The sequence below is a fragment of the Coenobita brevimanus genome, chromosome 103 (assembly GCF_032717465.1).
Source record: "Coenobita brevimanus isolate Jiangsu-jjx chromosome 103, ASM3271746v2, whole genome shotgun sequence".
Taxonomy (NCBI): domain Eukaryota; kingdom Metazoa; phylum Arthropoda; class Malacostraca; order Decapoda; family Coenobitidae; genus Coenobita; species Coenobita brevimanus.
Genome location: NC_137056.1, coordinates 11,227,841 through 11,247,944, shown reverse-complemented (window position 1 = coordinate 11,247,944; position 20,104 = coordinate 11,227,841). Strand labels below are relative to the sequence as shown.

At 40.7% G+C, this 20,104-nt stretch overlaps 1 pseudogene; it reads left to right on the top strand.

Annotated features, from left to right (window-relative positions):
- The first annotated feature begins 2,201 nt into the window (after positions 1-2,201).
- Positions 2,202-2,319, top strand: LOC145415790 (5S ribosomal RNA; annotated as a pseudogene).
- The last annotated feature ends 17,785 nt before the right edge of the window (positions 2,320-20,104 follow it).

Genomic DNA, 20,104 nt, shown 5'->3' with positions numbered 1-20,104 from the left:
TTTAACTCCTTGATTACGAAAGATATAATTCTAAACTTAATAAAATCATATAATACTTCCCAGAATAAAATGAAACTGATGCCGGAGTACTGAAAGAGATACAAATGGTTTGCATTTGCTGAACCGCAAATTTCAAGAAGTTTGCGGATTTGCGGTTGCAGAAGGTAATGCTTTGAGTTTGCGGATTTGCGTTTGTAGAAGTGAATTTTCGTCTGCGTTGCCCAGCTCTTACTCAAACCGTTGAAGGCAGCAAGAACACACTTTAATAAAAAAAAATTGTACTGCAGCTGTTAGCCATTTAATTACAAAAAGATATTTTCCACTTTCTTTATACTGTTTCAAGACGAATCAGTTACCTTGTGGGGTGCCATTTGGAACTGGAGGGGTCAGATACAGCCTTCACCAACCCCTGCACTTAATATGGTCCTTCTAAACAATATCTCCTGGTGATAGCTTCATTAAAAAAGAAAAAAAAAATGCTACGAAAGTTAATGGAAGCTATTTTTAACCCTTTCTCTACGAAGTCTTCCTTAACTCCTTCAAGGCGAGGGCGTAATGTGTGCTATTCATACCCCAGCTAGACGATTTTATTCACCTTAAGAGAACCTCCATGAAGGAAAGGGATTAATGGAAGCTAGAAGTAACCCCTCCAGTTAGAAAGGTCTCTCCTGGGCTTCATACAATCGTTTGAAGGAAGGAATATTAGCGAAAAATAAACAAGATTGAATAAAATGAATGACTGAAAATTCTGAGTTGAATAAAATAAATAAAACCAAAATCCAAAAGAAACTGAAATCCCAGAAGTAAAGGTGTTAAAAGCGTGTTAATCTTGGCTATGAAGGTAATGAGAGGTGATTATGGCTAGTACTGTACAGGTAGATGTGCTGATCTCTGAGGGTAGGGGTGGGGGGTGGAGGTGGGTGCAGTTAGAGAAAAGAAGGGAGACACAAGATAATGGTCGTGGTGATGATGATGATGATGATGATGATAATGAGGAGGAGGAGGAGGAGAGACACGAGATAATGGTCGTGGTGATGATGATGATGATGATGAGGAGGAGGAGGAGGAGGAGGAGGAGGTGGAGGAGGAACTGAAAACAACAAACAGAACTGAGAGAGAGAGAGAGAGAGTGTGTGTGTGTGTGTGTGTGTAATTCACCGGGTCGGTCAGGATCACTTTATGGTCGTGATCGTCAGCTTTTACCCTCCCGGAAGGGAGCTGAGAGCTCATATAGTCCGATCTAAGGGCAAGGCTGTGACCTTCACACACCCACACACCCGTCCCCTTGCTCAAGGGGGACAGTAACCACCCACTTCGTCAGTGAAACTTTTCTCAACCTGAGCGAGGCGCGAACTCCCGTCTACCAGATGGCAAGCGAGAACGTTACCACTGCACCAGCGAGCGGTGTGTGTGTGTGTGTGTGTGTGTGTGTGTGTACCAGTTTGGATACCAAGAAGCATAATGACCTGCAAAGAGGTTATTTTTCAGCGTTAACTAGTCAGGCAAAATATCAAATCCATATGTGGGAAAGTGACGTCAGTGAGGAAGGATCTCCCCCACCCACCACACCTTCCGACGTAACACACGGAAGGAAAAAAATATATATATATATTTGAAAAGGTACACGAAAAAAAATATGGTAAAGAATGAAGAGTACATTCTGAAATACCTCGTATATCCTCCAGTAACTCCACGATATATGGGTACAAACTTTATAGATTTCGCCTTAGAAGTATCTGAATCTTTTGGTTCACAGTATTGTCCAGTTTTCTTATTTTTAGGCCAAGCTTAACTCAGAACTCTTTAATACCATCCCTATATACAATCGTCCCTGACATTCTCCGGCTCCTATGACTCACTCTCACCTGAACAAAATCGTCTGAAGTTACCTGAACTAAAATAACTATACTCTGTTTTTTTATCGAGGCGATGATGCACTTGACAGGTTGGTGATGATTGGCTGAAAGCATCAATACTTCATAGTCTCTTTACTCGTTAGCATTATTAATTGACAACATATATCTGAGGGGGAAATTTGGGTTAGTAAATGTTATTCGGACATGTTGCATTCAGCCAATCATCACCAACTTGTCAAGTGCATCTTCGCCTCAATTTAAACAAAAAAATAAAAAATAAAACTGAGTATAGAGCGGTTCCGACCATGACAGCGTTTAATATATCACCTAATACGGCTGTCTTTATTTCATACCATACCACGTTGAGTACACCGCTTCCCGTCCGATCAGCGAAGTTAAGCAACGTTGGGTCTGGTTAGTACTTGGATGGGTGACCGCCTGGGAACAACAGATGCTGTTGGCATCCCTACGTGTCAAGTGGGGTTGGTGGAGGATTAGTGCCCCTCCCTGTAAAACAATTAACTCTAAGCCCTTGGCCACCCTGTTTGGGATACATGGCGTCTGGCAATGAATGAATGAAACGTTTCTATCCGGCTGTCTTTACTTCATTTTTGCGTTTCTATCCGGCTGTATTTACTTCACTTTTGCGTTTCTATCCGGCTGTCTTTATTTCACTTTTGCGTTTCTATCCGGCTGTCTTTACTTCACTTTTACGTTTCTATCCGGCTGTCTTTACTTCACTTTTGCGTTTCTATCCGGCTGTCTTTACTTCACTTTTACGTTTCTATCCGGCTGTCTTTATTTCACTTTTGCGTTTCTATCCGGCTGTTTTTATATCAATTTTGCGCTTCTCTCTGGCTGTCTTTATATCACTTTTGCGCTTCTCTCCGGCTGTCATTATTTCACTTTCGCGTTTCTATCCGGCTGTCTTTACTTCACTTTTGCGTTTCTATCCGGATGTTTATTTTCACGTACTCATTTTTTTACCAATAATGTTTTCTCTATCAGTTTATAAAGACGTCTGGGCTGGCTTGTTATTGCAATTATATTTCCAGGAAGGTCGTGGTTTGTTTTTATGCTCCGTGGAAAGCAGTTTATTGGCGGGTATTTTCCACATTTCATCCACACTATTTGCTTATGGGAAATTCATTCACTTAATTGGAAGAAGGATGGGAAAGGAAAGTGGACTGAGAAGGAACCAAAGGAATAGAAAGAGGAGTAAATATAAAAGAATAAGAGGACAATAAGTTAACATGGATGTAGAAAAAGAAAGACCAGAGGAATGAAACTAGGAAAGAAGAGGAGGATGGATAAATAAGATAAAAGACAACATCGAGGAGAGATGGTGGGGAAGAGGAAAGAGGAGTAAAGAAAGCAGTAAGAGGATGTGACCAATTTGTGAGAAAAAAACAAACAAACAAACATGGATGAATGAAAACAGGAACGAAAAATAAGACAACAACAAAAATAAAGAAGAAAAAAACATGGAGGAAAAAAAGGGCAAAAGAGAATGATCAATGAAAGTATAAAAAACAACAACAAGGAAGAATAAAAGTAGGAAAGGGGTAGAAGAAGACGAATAAATGAGGGCGAGGAAAAAGAAAGTATCGAGGGAATTGCGGGAGGAAGAGAGGAGAGAGAGGGAGCAAGGTAGACCCCAAGGAACGGCCAGGAGAGGAATTAAATTGTTTCTCCTTCAGGGACACTTCGTCTTCCTCTTCTTTTCTTCTTCTTCCGCATCATTTACTTGCTATTATCCCTTTCCTCCTCCTCCTCCTCCTCCTCCTCCTCCTGCAACGTCCTTCTACCATTCTCTTCTATCTTCTCTCCTGAAGTATCTTTTTCTCAAACCAATTTTTCTTTTTCCCCTCCCTTCTCCTCCTCCTTTTCCTCCTCTTCTTCCTTTTCTTCCTCCTCCTCCTACTTCTCTCCCTCCTTCTCCTACTCCATTTCCTCCTCCTCCTCCTCCTCCTCCTCCTCCTCCTCTTCTTCGTCGTCATCATCATCATCATCACCACCACCCTTTTCATATCGTTCGTCAGTTAATTCCTCCTTTGGCACGTCGTCGTCGTCATCATCATCATCAACATCATCATCATCATCATCAATTTCCATATCGTTCTTCAGTTAATTCCTCCTTTCGCACGTCTTCTTCCCGTCCTCTTCCTCCTTCCCATTCTCCCCCTTCTTTACTTCTTATTCCTCCTCCTTCACTTCCCTTTTTTCTTCCCATTCTTCTCCTTCCTACATCGCCTTCCCTTCTTTCCTTACCCTTATTTTTTAGGTCCATTTACTCCCGTCACACTGTTTCTTTCCTCCTCCCTCTGCTCCTCCTCCTCCTCTAGCCTTGCTGTGCGTGATGACCTAAACAGCAAATGGAACTCGAATGGCCTCACGTACACATCCACAAGTGTAAACATTTTTCTCACACACACACACACACACACACACACACACACACACACACACACACACACACACACACACATACACACACGCACGCACGTACGCACGCAAGCACACACACACACACACACGCACGCACGCACGCACGTACGCACGCAAGCACACACACACACACACACACACACACACACACACACACACACACACACACACACACACACACACACACACATCCACAAGTGTAAACATTTTTCTCACAAAAACACACACACACACACACACACACACACACACACAAACACACTAAACGAGAGAGAGAGAGAGAGAGAGAGAGAGAGAGAGAGAGAGAGATGCAGTTCCTGTCGCTGCATAGAATGGTATAAAAATATAATCAGGGTTCATGAATTAACTACAACAATAATTATATGAAACAATAATCTCTCCATCTTGAGTGCTAAACTTTAACAAGGGATTAACGCTAGAGCAAGGTGTCAGTCGCTAAGCAGTATTGTGGAAATGATGTATATTCGTAGATGTATTGTTGTCTTATTCTGCCAATGAGCTGTAACAATGGGTGAACCCCAGAATATAGTGGTTGTCACGAAGAAGTGCTATGGAAAAGATGCAAAGCCGTAAAAACGCTTCATTCTGACACTGAATCGGGACAAGGGATTACTCGTAACACTAGACAATGGTGCACGTCAGGAAGAAGTACTTTATAAAGGATGAGGAGACGTGGTATTGCATTTTTCTGCCGCGAGATACGGGTAATATGCCGCAAAACAGAGATTACCGCCATCAAGTTACGGTGGACGAACTGTAACTACGAAATTGATAAAAGTATAGCGAAGCAGAATGTTATCTATCCTCCCCCCCTCCCACATCAGTAGACCGTCCAGCCCACAACAAGGGTAAGCCAGACGGAACACTACACGGCATGGAAAACTGATATGGAACTTTAATTGGCAACATGCAACCCCTGCACGGAGGCTTTTTGTTTTATTCTTGCTCCTTTCACAGATTCAGTCACCTTAGGAGAGACTTTCGAGCTTGAAGAGTTAGATACAGCCTTAATTAACGCCTTTGGTATCAGATTTTTCTTAAGGTGATTAAATCGCCTGAAAATAGCATAAGTAACCTATATAAGAGAGAAGTTATCAGATTAAGAAAATTTACGTTGCTTAAGTAAACCCCGTGAACAATGTGATAATTATTTTTATTTTATAGTAACTTATTTATCCCTTGTGACCAGGATTCCACATTTATGAATTTCCAATATATATAATAAATTCATTCATACCGAGTTTCTTCCCATATTATCCCTTTAAATAATCCCCACACTAGCCTTCCAGGTTCCCCAACCAGCATCAATTTCACATTACTTAATTTCACCACAGACTGGCATTTACTGTGTTGTTCGGAAGCTTATGCCACCCATCACCTACTGTTCCCCAAACTAGACTGATTTACTCTTCTGATGCATCATTTACTCTATGTAAGTACGCTTGACAGCATTCTTACCTGGCCACTCACAGTACCAGAACCTTAATATCTACCTTCATTATCCCCTTTATTCTCTTCAACACCTATCCTTCCTCTTTTTTCTCTTAGCCCGTCTACAAAGTGCAAATTCAATACACTGATTCTTTCAAACGCACTCGTATCCCTCTCACAGTAAGCTAACCACAACTGTGCCATGTAGTCCAGATGCAGTCAAACAAGAGCAAGATAAGGCTACAGTATTACAAAAGTCGTCCCACTATTCACGTTTCTTTTATACCAACCCTCTGTTTCCCTCCTTGCTCTCCATTATCTAAGCCAGTTTAATATATTTCCCTTCCTGAACCCTTCCTAATACGCATGTCCTAATTTCCATGATAATAAGTCTCATTTCCAACTTGATTCAGCAAATAACACTGTAAGGAGGAAACTAGAGAGAGAGAGAGAGAGAGAGAGAGAGAGAGAGAGAGAGAGAGAGAGAGAGAGAGAGAGAGAGAGAGAGCACATTAAATGACGGATGATATGTAGGAAGGGGATATGAGATAAAAATATGAATGATATGCAATTAAACGGGCGATAAACAGAGAGAGAGAGAGAGAGAGAGAGAGAGAGCACATTAATTGACGGATGATATGGAGGAAGGGGATAAGAGATAAAAATATGAATGATATGCATTAAAACGGGCGATAAACAGAGGAAGGAGAGAGAGAGAGAGAGAGAGAGAGAGAGAGAGAGAGAGAGAGAAGGGAAACCAATGAAAATTGAAGCAGACAAGGAAGGAGGAAGGAAAACAGAAAAAACAAGGAGAGAAAAACGGGAGGAGAAGAATAATAAAAGGGACACAGAAACCAACAGGAGGACAGACAGATAAAGGAAGGAAAACAGGGAAGAAAAAGAAAATGAAGAAAAGACACGATATTGATACCAGAAGAAAAAGAAGAAAAAAAAAGAAAGAAAGCATGTAGCGATTAAGACAGGAGAGAGGAGAGAAAACAAGGGAGATATATGAAGAATGAGAGAAGATGTGATAAGAAGGATCACATAGTGAGAGAGAGAGAGAGAGAGAGAGAGAGAGAGAGAGAGAGAGAGAGAGAGAGAGAGAGAGAGAGGACGGAACAAGAAAGAAAACATGAGAAATGAGATAAAAGAAGGAAACTAGATAAGAGATGATACGAGGAAGAAGCCGAGTAGGAGGAGATAAGAGGAAGAAGACGTAGAAGTGGATATAAGAGGAAGAAGACGATGAGGAGATAAGAGGAAGACGAAGAGGAGGAGATAAGAGGAAGACGACGAGGAAGAGGAGGTAAGAGAAAGAAGACCAGAAAGAGAAGATAAGAGGAAGATGAGGAAGAGGAGATAAGACGATGAAGACGAGGAAGAAAAGAGGACAAGAAGAGGAATAGGAGGTAAGAGGAAGAAGATGAGGAAGAGGAGATAAGATTCAGAAGAAGAGATAAGATTAAGAAGAAGAGATATGAGGAAGAAGACGAGAAACAGGAGATAAGAGGAAGAATAGGAAGAGGAGATAGAAGAAGAAGACCAGGAGGAGGAGACAAGAGGAAGAAGACGAGGAAGAGGAGATGAAAGGAGGAAGAAGAGGAAGATGAGTTAAGAGGAGGAAGAGGAGATAAGAGGAACGCCAATAAAAGGATAAGAGGTAAGAGGCGAGACTTGAACTTTTATTGAGTAACACATGACACCGCTGCGAGAGAGAGAGAGAGAGAGAGAGAGAGAGAGAGAGAGAGAGAGAGAGAGAGAGAGAGACGGTTAAGTGAAAAGTGAAAGACAAAATAAAGACAAATAAAGGACCTGAAAACGAAAATAATGTACGAGATATAGAAAAGAGCAAGATAAAAATTCAGGAAGACGAAATAAAAGAGGAAGAGGAGGGAGATAAGGGACTGAAACTGTAGCTGGAGGAATATGGCAAACGGTAAAGAGGTGTGAGAGAAAAAGAGAGAAAAAAAGAGAATTGTGAGAAATCAGAACAGTAAGTGAGAAAGATATGAGAGTGAAACAAGGGGAAAATAAGAGGAAGGAGTGCAAGAGGACTGCTGAGAGCGAAGAAGATATGAAAGGTGCAGACAGAGGAAGAGGAGGTCAAGTGCAATATGACCAGAGAGAGAGAGAGAGAGAGAGAGAGTAAACACTAATGAAGGGACAAGTGCATGAAGGACAATAAAAATAAATAATTAAATAATTAAATAACTGCAGAATGCCAATTGGTTTACAATATGCAGCGTCTGTTATGATTCAGATAAGAGGATAAGACAAGGATAACAACGAAGAATGTTCCCCCATATACACCAGTCCGTCCAATCGAAACTGGCAGGAAATGGTAAGAGGGAATATCATACAGCTCAGAGAAATTAGTATGGAAATTTTAAATGATAGGTTGATGGGAAGACATAATACAGTGCGTTTAATATGGCAAAGATTTCTAACCCCACTCAGCTCGGTTGATGCCAAGTGTAGTCAGACTGCAGGGCTGAACTGACTAATATCCAAGGACAGCCATACCTACTTAATGACTATGGCTCATCGGCTTTCACGGGACTGTGATCGTATTTCATGGGACTGTGATTTAGTATTCAAGTTGTGGGTCGAGTTCTCTCAGATGAACACAACCCGATTCTTCGATACTGCAAGGGAACCTGGGTAAAAGAATCATAATAAATCTGTTGGAGTGCTTTTGCGACTAGGAAGAATCGTCTTTCAGCTCTAAGGCCCGCTTCACATGAACGGTTCTTGGCCGCACGGGAGCTTGTCCAGAAGGCATGTCTTCACACGAACGGTTTTTTGCTGTGCGGGAGCTTGGCGAGATGGAACATTTTTGCGTGAATAGTTTTGCACACTCAGTTCGCCTGCATCTGCTAGTGATGGGGGATATAAGGCAGTGACATAAGTATATTTAATGAACAAGGTGTTAAAAAAGAAAAGACATAGCTAATGGTGGAGCCACGCATTAAACAGCACTAAAGTATTATTAATATGTTACGAGAATCGCAGAAATTGTGTTTGGATTTTACTTCGATGACTATTATCTATCTGCCTATTATACATATACTGCAAAATAAACTGGTTATATGTGTAGGTAAAATATGATGCACTGTAATAAATTTTATATAATAACATTTCTTAATATTGCAAATATTATATATATATATATATATATATATATATATATATATATATATATATATATATATAACATTTTTTAAAAGCATACCGGATAGAAAATATCAATGGTACAGTACTAGGACAACCGCACCAGCCACAGATGAAGCACAACAGCCGCATGGGAACACAACACCTGCCTGAAGTACTCCACAGCCTTTTATTGTACTGTACAACGCCAGGCACGTTGCGGTTAGGCGGTGCGCGTAAGGGTCTCTCTCGTGTTGGCATTTTCTTGTGTGTGCAACGAGTGAACGGTCCCACTGAACTTTAATATGTCTAAACCGAGAGATTTTCCTCTAGCGGTAAAAAACCTCTACTGTGAAGCAGGCCTTAACCATATGTCATTCTAGCCTAACATGCAACACTACTGACCCAGCACTGTACATACATCGCTCGGGTTCCGTTCACCACCTACCCTGTTCTCAGTCGAATCGGACATTTCTAATTTGAATCCATTTTTGTACGTTCTCTCATTACTGCTCACTCTTTACTCATGTTTTCCGTACTAACTAATTGCACTTCAACACTTCAATTTAAAAAAAGAAATGACTCTCCGCCCTCCTAGCGAGTGTAAATTTAACCTTAATTTACCTTCATAAAAAAAATCTAATGTCGTGGATTATTTTAAAATGCAAGATCATCTCCAGGAGCAACCTTGTCCGTCTGTCACTCACTAACAGTTTTCAGATACGAGGTGCTTCACCCTCGTAGGCTCAGTGACTTTAGCGAACCCCCATATTGAGGCCTGACGCTCCCGCATCCATCCAGTACTTTGACTACTCGATCAGACAACTATCTATACAATCTTTCGCCTGGCATTTTGAAGCAGTGGACGAAACGTACGAAAATCTTTTCCAGTAACTGTTCACACCCAGTAATTTAAGCAGTACGACATGTAGACAGAAATTTAGACAACATGTACGCAGTTCATTCAGTTAATATTCGCCTAAAGAAAAAAACACGATAAGCAATGGCACTCAATGTGAAACCATCGGTCACCTGTGGAAACATAGTTTTTTGACTGAGTGTACAAGCTGTCCTTCTTCTACGGTCATTCTCTAAAGAATAACATATCCATTTTATAGAAAGAATAACATATACGGGCACCAAAACTGGTCCGTGTTCTGCGTAGTCTGTAATTTTATTAAGGCAAAATAAATTTATAACATCACTTCTGAAGACACAGGACTCACACTTCTAGATATAGAAGCTACACTCCATTTCACCAAGTTTGGCACCATCAGTGATGTCCTCAACGCCTGTAGTGTTGATGTAAATCCCCTGCACTAGGTAAACCTCTACTTATTACCTTGAGAACCAATATATATAGGCAATACAAAAAAGGTGTATCCAGTACTAAGGACCTTTATTAGTGCTACAGGTGTTGACGACATCACTGATGTGGTGCCAGACTCGGTGAAATGGAGTATAGGGGTTAATTAGCCTTTTTCCCATACTTCACTGCACTGTTGTCTCGAGTTAACGTCTTTAATAACCCACAGCTCACAGATTTTCTTTTAATTTACACGTTGGTCTTCTGGTATTTACATCCGCTAATTTGTAACTGAACGTACTGATAGGATTGCCTCCAAGACGTACTTTAAATCTTTATGTAATTGAACACCACTCCTCTTGCCATTAAATGAGAGAGAGAGAGAGAGAGAGAGAGAGAGAGAGAGAGAGAGAGAGAGAGAGAGAGAGCACAACGTCCCATCCCAAAGCAGAGGCTCATAGCGAAAGCAAATAATACCATATATAGCCCTGAAGTTTTTTTTTTTTTTAATAATGCCATTTTTAATCCTAAAATCGTGTCTGTACCAGCTGCTAGGCAAAGCTTTCGGTTCAATCTCTTCCTCTTCCTCCTCCTCCTCCTCATCATCATCATCATCATCATCGTCATCACAATCTTCCTGGAAAAAAGGCGTCTCGCCCACTCCTCGTGCAAGCATGTAGTGGAATGAAAAAGACAAAAATAAACTGAGAGAAAATATAAAGAAATTATACAGATATTAAGGAAATGAAAATGGCTACGAAGAACTGTAGGAAGAGGAGAGGTTACAAGCGTAGGAAGGACCAAGAAAGACAGAGGTGAAAGGAGCGAGGGAAGAAAACAGGAAATGGAAGCGAGGTGGAAGAAAAAACAAAAAACTTGGAAAGGGAGGGAAGGAGGTATGGAGGGAAACGGGGGGAAGGAGGTAAGGAGGACGGGGTGGGGGGGGATATCTGAGACAAGCAAGCATGGAGATTACATGTTAATTAAGCGGAGAGAAAATGGGAGGAAGAGAGATTGTGGGGCAGGAGGAGGAGGAGGAGGAGGAGGAAGAGGAGGAGGATAAAACGGAAGAGGATGGATGAGAGAAGGACGATACAGTAACAGGAAAGGATGAAAGAGAACGAGAGGGAAAGAGGAAGGGGGGAAAGGATGGGAGGGAAGGAGGGTGGAGGAAGAGGGTGAGAGGAAAGAAGGAAGGAGGAAGAGAGTTAGACGTGAGGAAGAAGGAGGAACTGGGAGAGAGGAAAGAAGGGAATAGGAAGGAGGAAGAGAGGAAGCAGGAGGAAAATGTAAGGAAGGAGGAGTAGGAAAGAGCAAGAGACACAAGGAAAGATGGTGAGAAGGAAGGATAGAGTGGAAGAGGATGAAAGGAAATATGAAACAGGAAGAGAGTGAAAGGGACGGAGGGTGGAGGAAGAGAGTAAGGCTGAGTGCAGAAGCAGAGAGCGAGGAAAGAAGGAGGCAGAAATATTGAGAAGGAAATCAGATTAAGGGAGAATACCATGATAATGCAGGTGAGAGAGAGAGAGAGAGAGAGAGAGAGAGAGAGAAACTGAATGTGGATATACAAAAACTGGGCTGCAGGAATATGCTAAACATTAAAGGAGAAGGAAGGAGGAATAATGGAAGAAATGAAGGAACATGATAAAAGATAGATGAAATGGAAAATGGGAGAGGAAGCAAGCGATATGTGAAGAGATGAAAGGAAATATCTAACAGGATGAGAAGGATAGAAGAAAGAAAATAAAGAAGGAAAACAGAAGAAAAAAGAGGGACAGAAAATGAAAGAAGAGGAAATAAGAAGATTTTAAAGAGAGAAATATGAGGTGAGAAGGGAGAGAGAAAGGTGCGGGAAGGATAGAACATAAGGACAAGTGGTAAAATGTGGAAAATGAGTCAAGAATGGTGAAGAAAGCTGAAACAAGAAAAATTAACGAAACAGAGAAGGAATACAGTAACATGATGAAAATCAGAATTATGACAAATGATGAGATGAAGACGGAGGAAGACTGAACTGGAGTAACAGTGATAAAAGAATGAACAATTAAGTTCATTACAATAACAAAACACACACACACACACACACACACACACATATATATATATGTCAATAACTGTGAAATATCAATAACCGAGAGGTTCTATGTAAAGAAAACGTTTCTATCAGTTGAATAATATCGTCTGACTGTAGCCATCACGAAATCCCTCAGTGAGGCTTTGACCTCAACAAGTTCCTCATAAAAGCACTGATGCTAAACATGGCAAAATTCAAAAATGTCATGAAGAATACGAAGAGGTATCTGGTAAAACAACACAATTTCTATGCAACATCCAGCACACATCGGGTATTAATATCTAACTGGCATGACTATGTTGGCACCATGAAATGTATTTACTAATTCATATCCCACAGCCAATACCATTAATATGATTCGACATGTTAGTTCTATTTCACACGCAAATAGCATCATCATTATGTAAACCTCATTTCCCACCGCAGGGTGGGGTGAGATAGGGTTCAGAGGGCCGGAATGTACTTGGAAGAATGAGACATTAACCACTGTTTGTTCAGTTGAATCGGCCACACTCCCATTCGTATACCATTCAAGGTCCCGAATCCTGGCTCCACCTCATACTTGGGAAAAAAAAAAAAAAAAAAAAAGCGCATGTAGCATCACACACATCCATCCGACAGGTTAAATTCGACGACTGTCAGGTTAGAAAGGGGTGCCAAACCAAGGTCATACACTTCTCCGCACAAAATTTATCCAACTAAGTCGATCTCCTGTAAGTTTTTTAAACCTCAACAGCTCCCATACAACCTCTCTCGCACACTCATTTACCGTAAGTATCCACCTTCTTTTAGGCCTACCACATCTCCTCCCACCTTCAATTTCACTCTTATATACCATTTTCACCACTCTATTCACATCCATCCTCTCCACATGACCACGCCATCAAAGCACACACTCTCTTCAGCTCTGGTATCCACAGACCTCCTTACTCCACACATTTCACGAACCACAGTACTCCTTATCCTAACCACTCTCCTCACCCCACACACAATCCTTAACAGTCTCATCTCCAGTGCATTTACTCTTGATTTTTTTTATTTTCACGTCACACCAGTCCCACATCCGTATGTTAGAGTAAGCACTAAAACTCCATCAAGCATGCCTCTAAAAGCTGCCACACTCAGACCTCTTCTTCTCATCAAGGCCTTCAAAGCACCAGTCACTTACAAGTACCTATGAAACTCTGTTTTCCGCTTACGAGTATTTTGCACAATTACCTCTCTTTTCTAAAACTGCAAATATCATCACTAAAATTAACTGTTTCATGGTCCAGACACTTCGAGTATGCAAATTCCAGCTGTTTTTTTTTTTTTTTTTTTTTTTTTTTTTTTTTTGCTGAGCGTGTCATAAGACCCCGACAGAGTTAATGTGATTCAGATTTATACATTCAGAACTGAATAACTACGCTTTTTACGGCGACAATATTATTTTCAAAATTTATTTTTATTCATTTATTATTATTATTATTATTATTATTACTATAATGTTGTTGTTGTTATTATTTAACCATTTTCCTTCTACCAGACGATTTTCTTCAGCGTAGGAGACCACTCCAGTCAACTGACACCTCTATCTAAATCCCCCCTTCGACAACATCTCTCTTATATTGAATCAAATCGCCTGCAGATATGGAGAATAAAAAAAATACAAAAGGCATCATCGTGGTGAAAGGGTTAACCATCTAAGGATAGAGAACTCTTAACCCCTTCACTCCGATGATGCATAATTCACTTCGTTCTTGCTGCCTCAAGACTATTTTATTCAGCTTATGAGAATTTTCGAACTGAAGTGGTTAGACACAGCTTTAGTTAACCCATTCAGTACCAAACATCTTGCCTTCGTTGAATAAAATCGTCTGGAGGTAACAAAAATGAAACTTAAAATACGCCATTGATCTACGAAAAAAAGGGTTAAGTTGTATTCCTGGTACCGTCAGTTGATCATATTCAGCTTAGGAGAGGATTTTTGTGCTCCATGTAAAAAAAAAAATCCAGTAACTCTCTGAGGATACGACAATCCTGAACTCTTATATGCCTGCTACCGCCAGACGATTTTCTTCAGCTCGGAGTGATTGTCCGTCCACTTAAGAGTTACCATCACACCCCTCTCGATCCCACAGACGGCCACTTTCCTAACCCTTTTACCATGTCAAGTTTATCTTGCCACCTCCATACGATTACATTGCTATCAGCTGCAACCTCTTATGGTGAACAGGTTTAGGAAGACTGTATCCAACACCACCAGTTTAAAAAGTCTCTCCTGCACAAAATACAATCGTCTGTTGGTAGCAAAGATAATATATATGAAGGTCGTCATCGCAGTGAAGGGTTACGCAAGAGGTTGCCAATGCATGGGCTAATTCAACATTCGGTTGGAGCACCTTAACCCACTGGACCACCACCATTTGTTGTTCACGTGGTTACCACCAAACGTTGTAAATGGTTTCCACGTTTACAGAAATCCTTTTAGCTTGTCACACAGTGTACACCTGTGGGCAGCACTACATCGAGTGAATGGTTGGTGAGCAATCCCACCTATCATTACTAATCTACCCACAATAAAAATAAAAATAAATACAATATTAATCAACTTGAGTCTATAAAGTGCCAACCAATAATACCGTCTTAGTGAATGTGTGTTGTATTCTTGAAAGGGCAGAGGTACTGTATCATTGTGCGTCTGTGGCAATAACTAACATATTTCACCAGTAAATTGGAAGTACAGTACACTACAGTCGTTTAAAACACTTTCGCTGCTACTGAATCACTCTCATAGTATTCAGACTAACACCAGACGAGTTTTTTTTTGTTATAACCAAGAGAATCATTAAGCAGCTAAAGGGGTAAAAGCTTTCTCTCTTGCACTGTGACGGACGAGCGCAACTACTTCACCCCAATGATGTATTTATTTTATTCTTGCTACTTTCATACGACTTTATTTACCTTACAAGAGAAAGGGTTCGAATTATAAAGTTAGTATATACAACCTCCTTTCTCATTCACTATACTTCTTTCATCTTAACTTGGCCCAGACTTTCATCCTTTTGCAGCTTATTTCACGTAATCCAGTGGCAGAAAATGATAACACTATACGGCTCTACCTCCTTTCCACAGCACTTCTTCGTACCTAACATTATACTCTGGTGTCAGTCTATTGCTACAACTCAGCACTCAAGATGTAGGGCCAGGTTAGAGGTTAGAGTAAAAAGCACAGTTAAGGTGCAATCCCTACTAAGCTTAATTGATTTTGATGGTATTTTTCACTTTACACAGACCACCACTAAACAAACCAATTAATATTTAAGTCAGGAAGGACTTCTAACTTTGAAGGAGTTAATAATGGCTATATCTAACAACTCCAACTCCAAACTTCACCTCTAAGCTGTGTAAAATCGTCTAGATAACATGAATATGCCAATACATGAGTAAATAGTCAGTATGTTTTAATACTGAACGGGTTATGTGTTATATTCTAGCTACTCACATTTTTTTTTTTTTTCAAGCGGGATAGTTCTTACACTGGCGAATGAATATGAACATATACATGATGAGGGGAGTTCAAGATCTGTCAGGTTTGATCAATACGCATACAATAAAAAGGGCAAATTGTTATACTGCACACACACACACACACACACACACACACACACACACACACACACACTAAACATTCCAAGGAGCAGCTGCGTCAGGATGCCAGGAAAAAAATAAATAAATAAAACTGTCTTTGTGGCAGGAAGCAACATCTGGCAGCAATCCACGACCAAAAGAGATCAACCTTTTTCTGACACTCTTGAAGCTCAGGTCTTTTTTTTTTTTTCTTCTTTTTTGTCCCGTGTTACCGCTTCTAATGGTCTTTAACTCGTCTCTCTCTCTCTCTCTCTCTCTCTCTCTCTCTCTCTCGTGTGTGTGTGTGCCCTTTCGAAGTTTTAATGTTGCTTTATTGTTAAGTTATTTATTTACATCTTTCTCTGTTTTTCGTATTTGTGTACTTTTCCGACAGGTCTCCAGTTTGGCTCTTCCTCCTTCTCTTCAGGTCGGCTTTTTCTTCTTTCTCGTATGCCTTTCCGAACGGCTTTATCTCTGCTCTTTATCTTTCCTGTGTGATTTCGGGAGTGAAGTTCAAGTCGGCTCTTCCTCTTCTCGTCCCCTCTTTCGAACCGTCTTCAGCTCGGCAGTCTCTCCTCCTCGCATGCTTTTTCGAATGGCCATTAATTCAGTTTATTTTCTTTTCCACGTGCAATTTCGAACCATCTCCAGATCTGCTCCCTTCTTCCTTGCTTTGTGCTTTTTTTTTTTTTTTTAACAGTCTTTAATATGAGACTCTCTCTCTCTCTCTCTCTCTTACTCCATCACGCTCGCGAGGCAAGAGCAGGTTTTGCTTTCATAGACGCGTGTGCGCAGGTAACTCGGAAAGATTTTATCCGATGTTCAACAAAACTAATGGAGGCACAGAGGACAGACAAGAAATTAACCTAATGTTTTTTAGAACAAAATGTCAACTGTCATCACAAAGCATTTGAATTTAAACAGTTTTCATTCGATTTAGACTGACCTTGTCGGAAGGGCTGAGGGTAATGCAAGAACATGGGGGTTCGGTTTTGAAACCAATCAAAGGTCAAGGTCATAAGGCAAGCTCAAAGTTCGACCCGTGTGTCTGCTTGTGAACAAAATAACTAACCAATTTCTATTTATTTATTTATTTATTTATTTATTTTTTTTTTACCAATATTGGAGGAAGGGTTAAGGATATGCTAAGGGGATGACCTACTGTTACTTAAAACAATACGTCAAAGGTCAAGGTCACATGGCATGATCAACTTAAATATTTCTTACCCGATATACACTATGCTCTGGAGAAGGGTTCAGGGTCAGACAAGGATAAAGTTGGCTCTTCTCCCTTTTCGTGTGTCCATTCGACCAGATTTTTTTTTTTTCCCCGAACCATAACCCATTCAGCCGTGTGTGTGTGTGTGTGTGTGTGTGTGTGTGTGTGTGTGTGTGTGTGTGTGTGTGTGTCGAGTCAAACACACTTAGCGAAATATAAACGCAAATACAATACAACTCCACCAAGCCAAACCAAAGCCAGTTAAAATATAAACACAAACAAATCATTTCCAATATCCTCAAATACAAATTCCTATACAAATACACCGTTAGAAATACAATACAATTGCCAATATACTTTATAATAAACTTCAAGTAAATTTAGTATTCATGTTCAACCCTTTCAGTTCGACGACGTGATTTCTCTTTCAATTTTGCTGTTTCCAGGCGATTCATTCACCTAAGGACAGACATTAAGAACTGATGGGTGTAATTTCATCTATCCCAATACCTTCCAATATTTTAAGTTTGGTTGCAGAATAATATACGAGTCACGTCCTCGGTATGAAGGGAGTAAATGACGTGTCTATGGAAGCACGTGTAAGCCTTGGGGCCGTAATGGTAGTGGCGACTGTGATTTCGCAACGCCTCTTATTACCGATTCATTCTGCATATTACACATCAGTAGCCTCCTACATATGACTGATGCCAACTATGTCGCTATTGAGACTGCATATATCGCTATTGAGACTACATATATAACATAAAAGAGAATGTTAAAGTGCAATATGCTAAATAAATTACTAAGGAAATGGTGTTACGAAACCTTTTATGCGGCCTAGAATACGACCCTTTTTACATGATGGCAGCTCTCCACACCGCACCACCCTTGTTACGACCCATCACTCTGAGGGGCCTGGTGGTGGAGAGGGACGCCTTCACGTGGTGGTGCCGAGCGTCTCCCCAGCTTGGTTACACAAATGTCCCTCAACTCCCTCCCTGTCCCCCAAAAGTGGATGGTGGAGTGCAGGATGAGGACACCTTCAGTCTGCAGTCTACCGGGTTCACGTTTCATATGAACTTGATGTTGCTACAACTCCTCCTCCTCCTCCCCCTACTACCACTACTACTACTACTCTGAGGCCGTTATACAGTACCTCACCCCATGTACTTTTCGGTCTTGCCCTGGACACCCTCGCATCCACACCCACGCTCACCACTTTCCTCACCAAGCTATCCAAATCTTCTTCACACCTCCATGCCATCGCAGTTGTTCACTTTCCGTTACATCACTGATACACAAACTCGATTTCTTACTTACTATAGTCCGTTTGTATTCATCTGACGGATCTGGGTCAATATCACATCTTGTAAGCCACGGAGTCGAGGAGTCTTAAATATGAGATACGTACGAGTCTCCTTGGTTACCAGTCAAATTTACCCTGCGATCCGACTTTGCTTGGTCACCAACTAAGCTGAAAGGGGGTTACGGATCTGTCAGACGAAAGAAAGGCGATTATGGTGTAGGTAACTAAAACTTCAACGATGATTTATAAATAAGACTACATACATATAAAGAAGTCAAACCTCCACAGAGTCGGTTTTGACGATGTACTGGTAAAGGTAGTAAATTGCAGTGCAAGAGGGATGTGTTTGAAATAAATTCTTAAAGCAACAATAAAGACCACCAGGACTTAGAGAGAGATTGCCCATTTACATATCTAACTCCGAAGTATACCAGCGCAGTTCTTGTCCACATCTTTCTAGCTTACTCACAAGTTCTGTGTACGATACAATGATGTTTAATTAACGGCTTATATTTTGGGTAACCTACTGGAATATAAAAGAAACCAGATTATAATTTTTTTGTCTTTTTACCAAGTAGTTGCCTGGACGGTGACTTAATTGCAGACTGTGACAGCCTGGGTTTTAAAAAGATGCAGTTGATTACCTTAATTAATTAACATATATATGAACTGTATCTGAAGCAACTGCACACACTACAGGCATCAAATAAGATGGTTCATAAATTTTCTAATTATCAAGTACAAAACAATACAAATAACTGAAAATGCTACATTTGCAAAATCAAAAATGTATTTGCCCCTGTGTGTGTGTGTGTGTGTGTGTGTGTGTGTGTGTGTGTGTGTGTGTGTGTGTGTGCGCGCGCGCGCGCGCGCTTGAAGCCAAGAGAAATGCAGGTGTCTGTTCTAGGAGAGAGAGAGAGAGAGTCACTCGATAAAAAGCTGACTCAAAAACTCATCTCATATCCAAGGAACACGGAACAAAAAAGAATGCTGGACGCAAGAAGATTCTCACAAAATAAAACCTTCACTTTCTGTCCTGCACATAATGCAATTGAAATGATAAGACCCTAATACAGAATCAACACTTTTAAAATTTCCCTTTTGGTTCTGAACGATAAAGAAAAGTGGAGTATAAAAAACGATAACAAAAAGGTCAATCAATCATATCAAGACATGTGGCAACTTCTCAGTCGTGTTTTCCAGAAGTCGGGAGTTGAAATTAAAATATCCAGAAACTCGATTCAGAGCGGATGCAAGTAATGAAGTCGACGAGCAAGCAAGACGTTAGACGCTCACCTTCCTCGCGTAAACACACAACATTCTTGCAAGTAGTGGCAAAAAAGAAAGAGGGCCAGAGGATGAAGAATTGTAAAAAGAGCTGTCTGCCAGAGAAACTAGCGAGGGAAACTGTATCCGCGCGCCATCTATTGAGAGAGAGGATAAACTTTTTGTGTCCCCTCCCACCCAGCCACCCACCCTTCGTGCAGTCAGAATTCGCATTCACCAAAGATATTAACCAGTTCGTACAATAAAGTTTTCTACGTCAGTCAGTTATTGTTTGAAATCACTGTGTTGTGTATTTCTAACATTTTTATTTACTCTAGCGTGATGCTGAAGTGTTTGGTAGTTTTATTGGGGTATGAAAATTGCATAAACAAACGATCTTAAATGAAGCACGAGG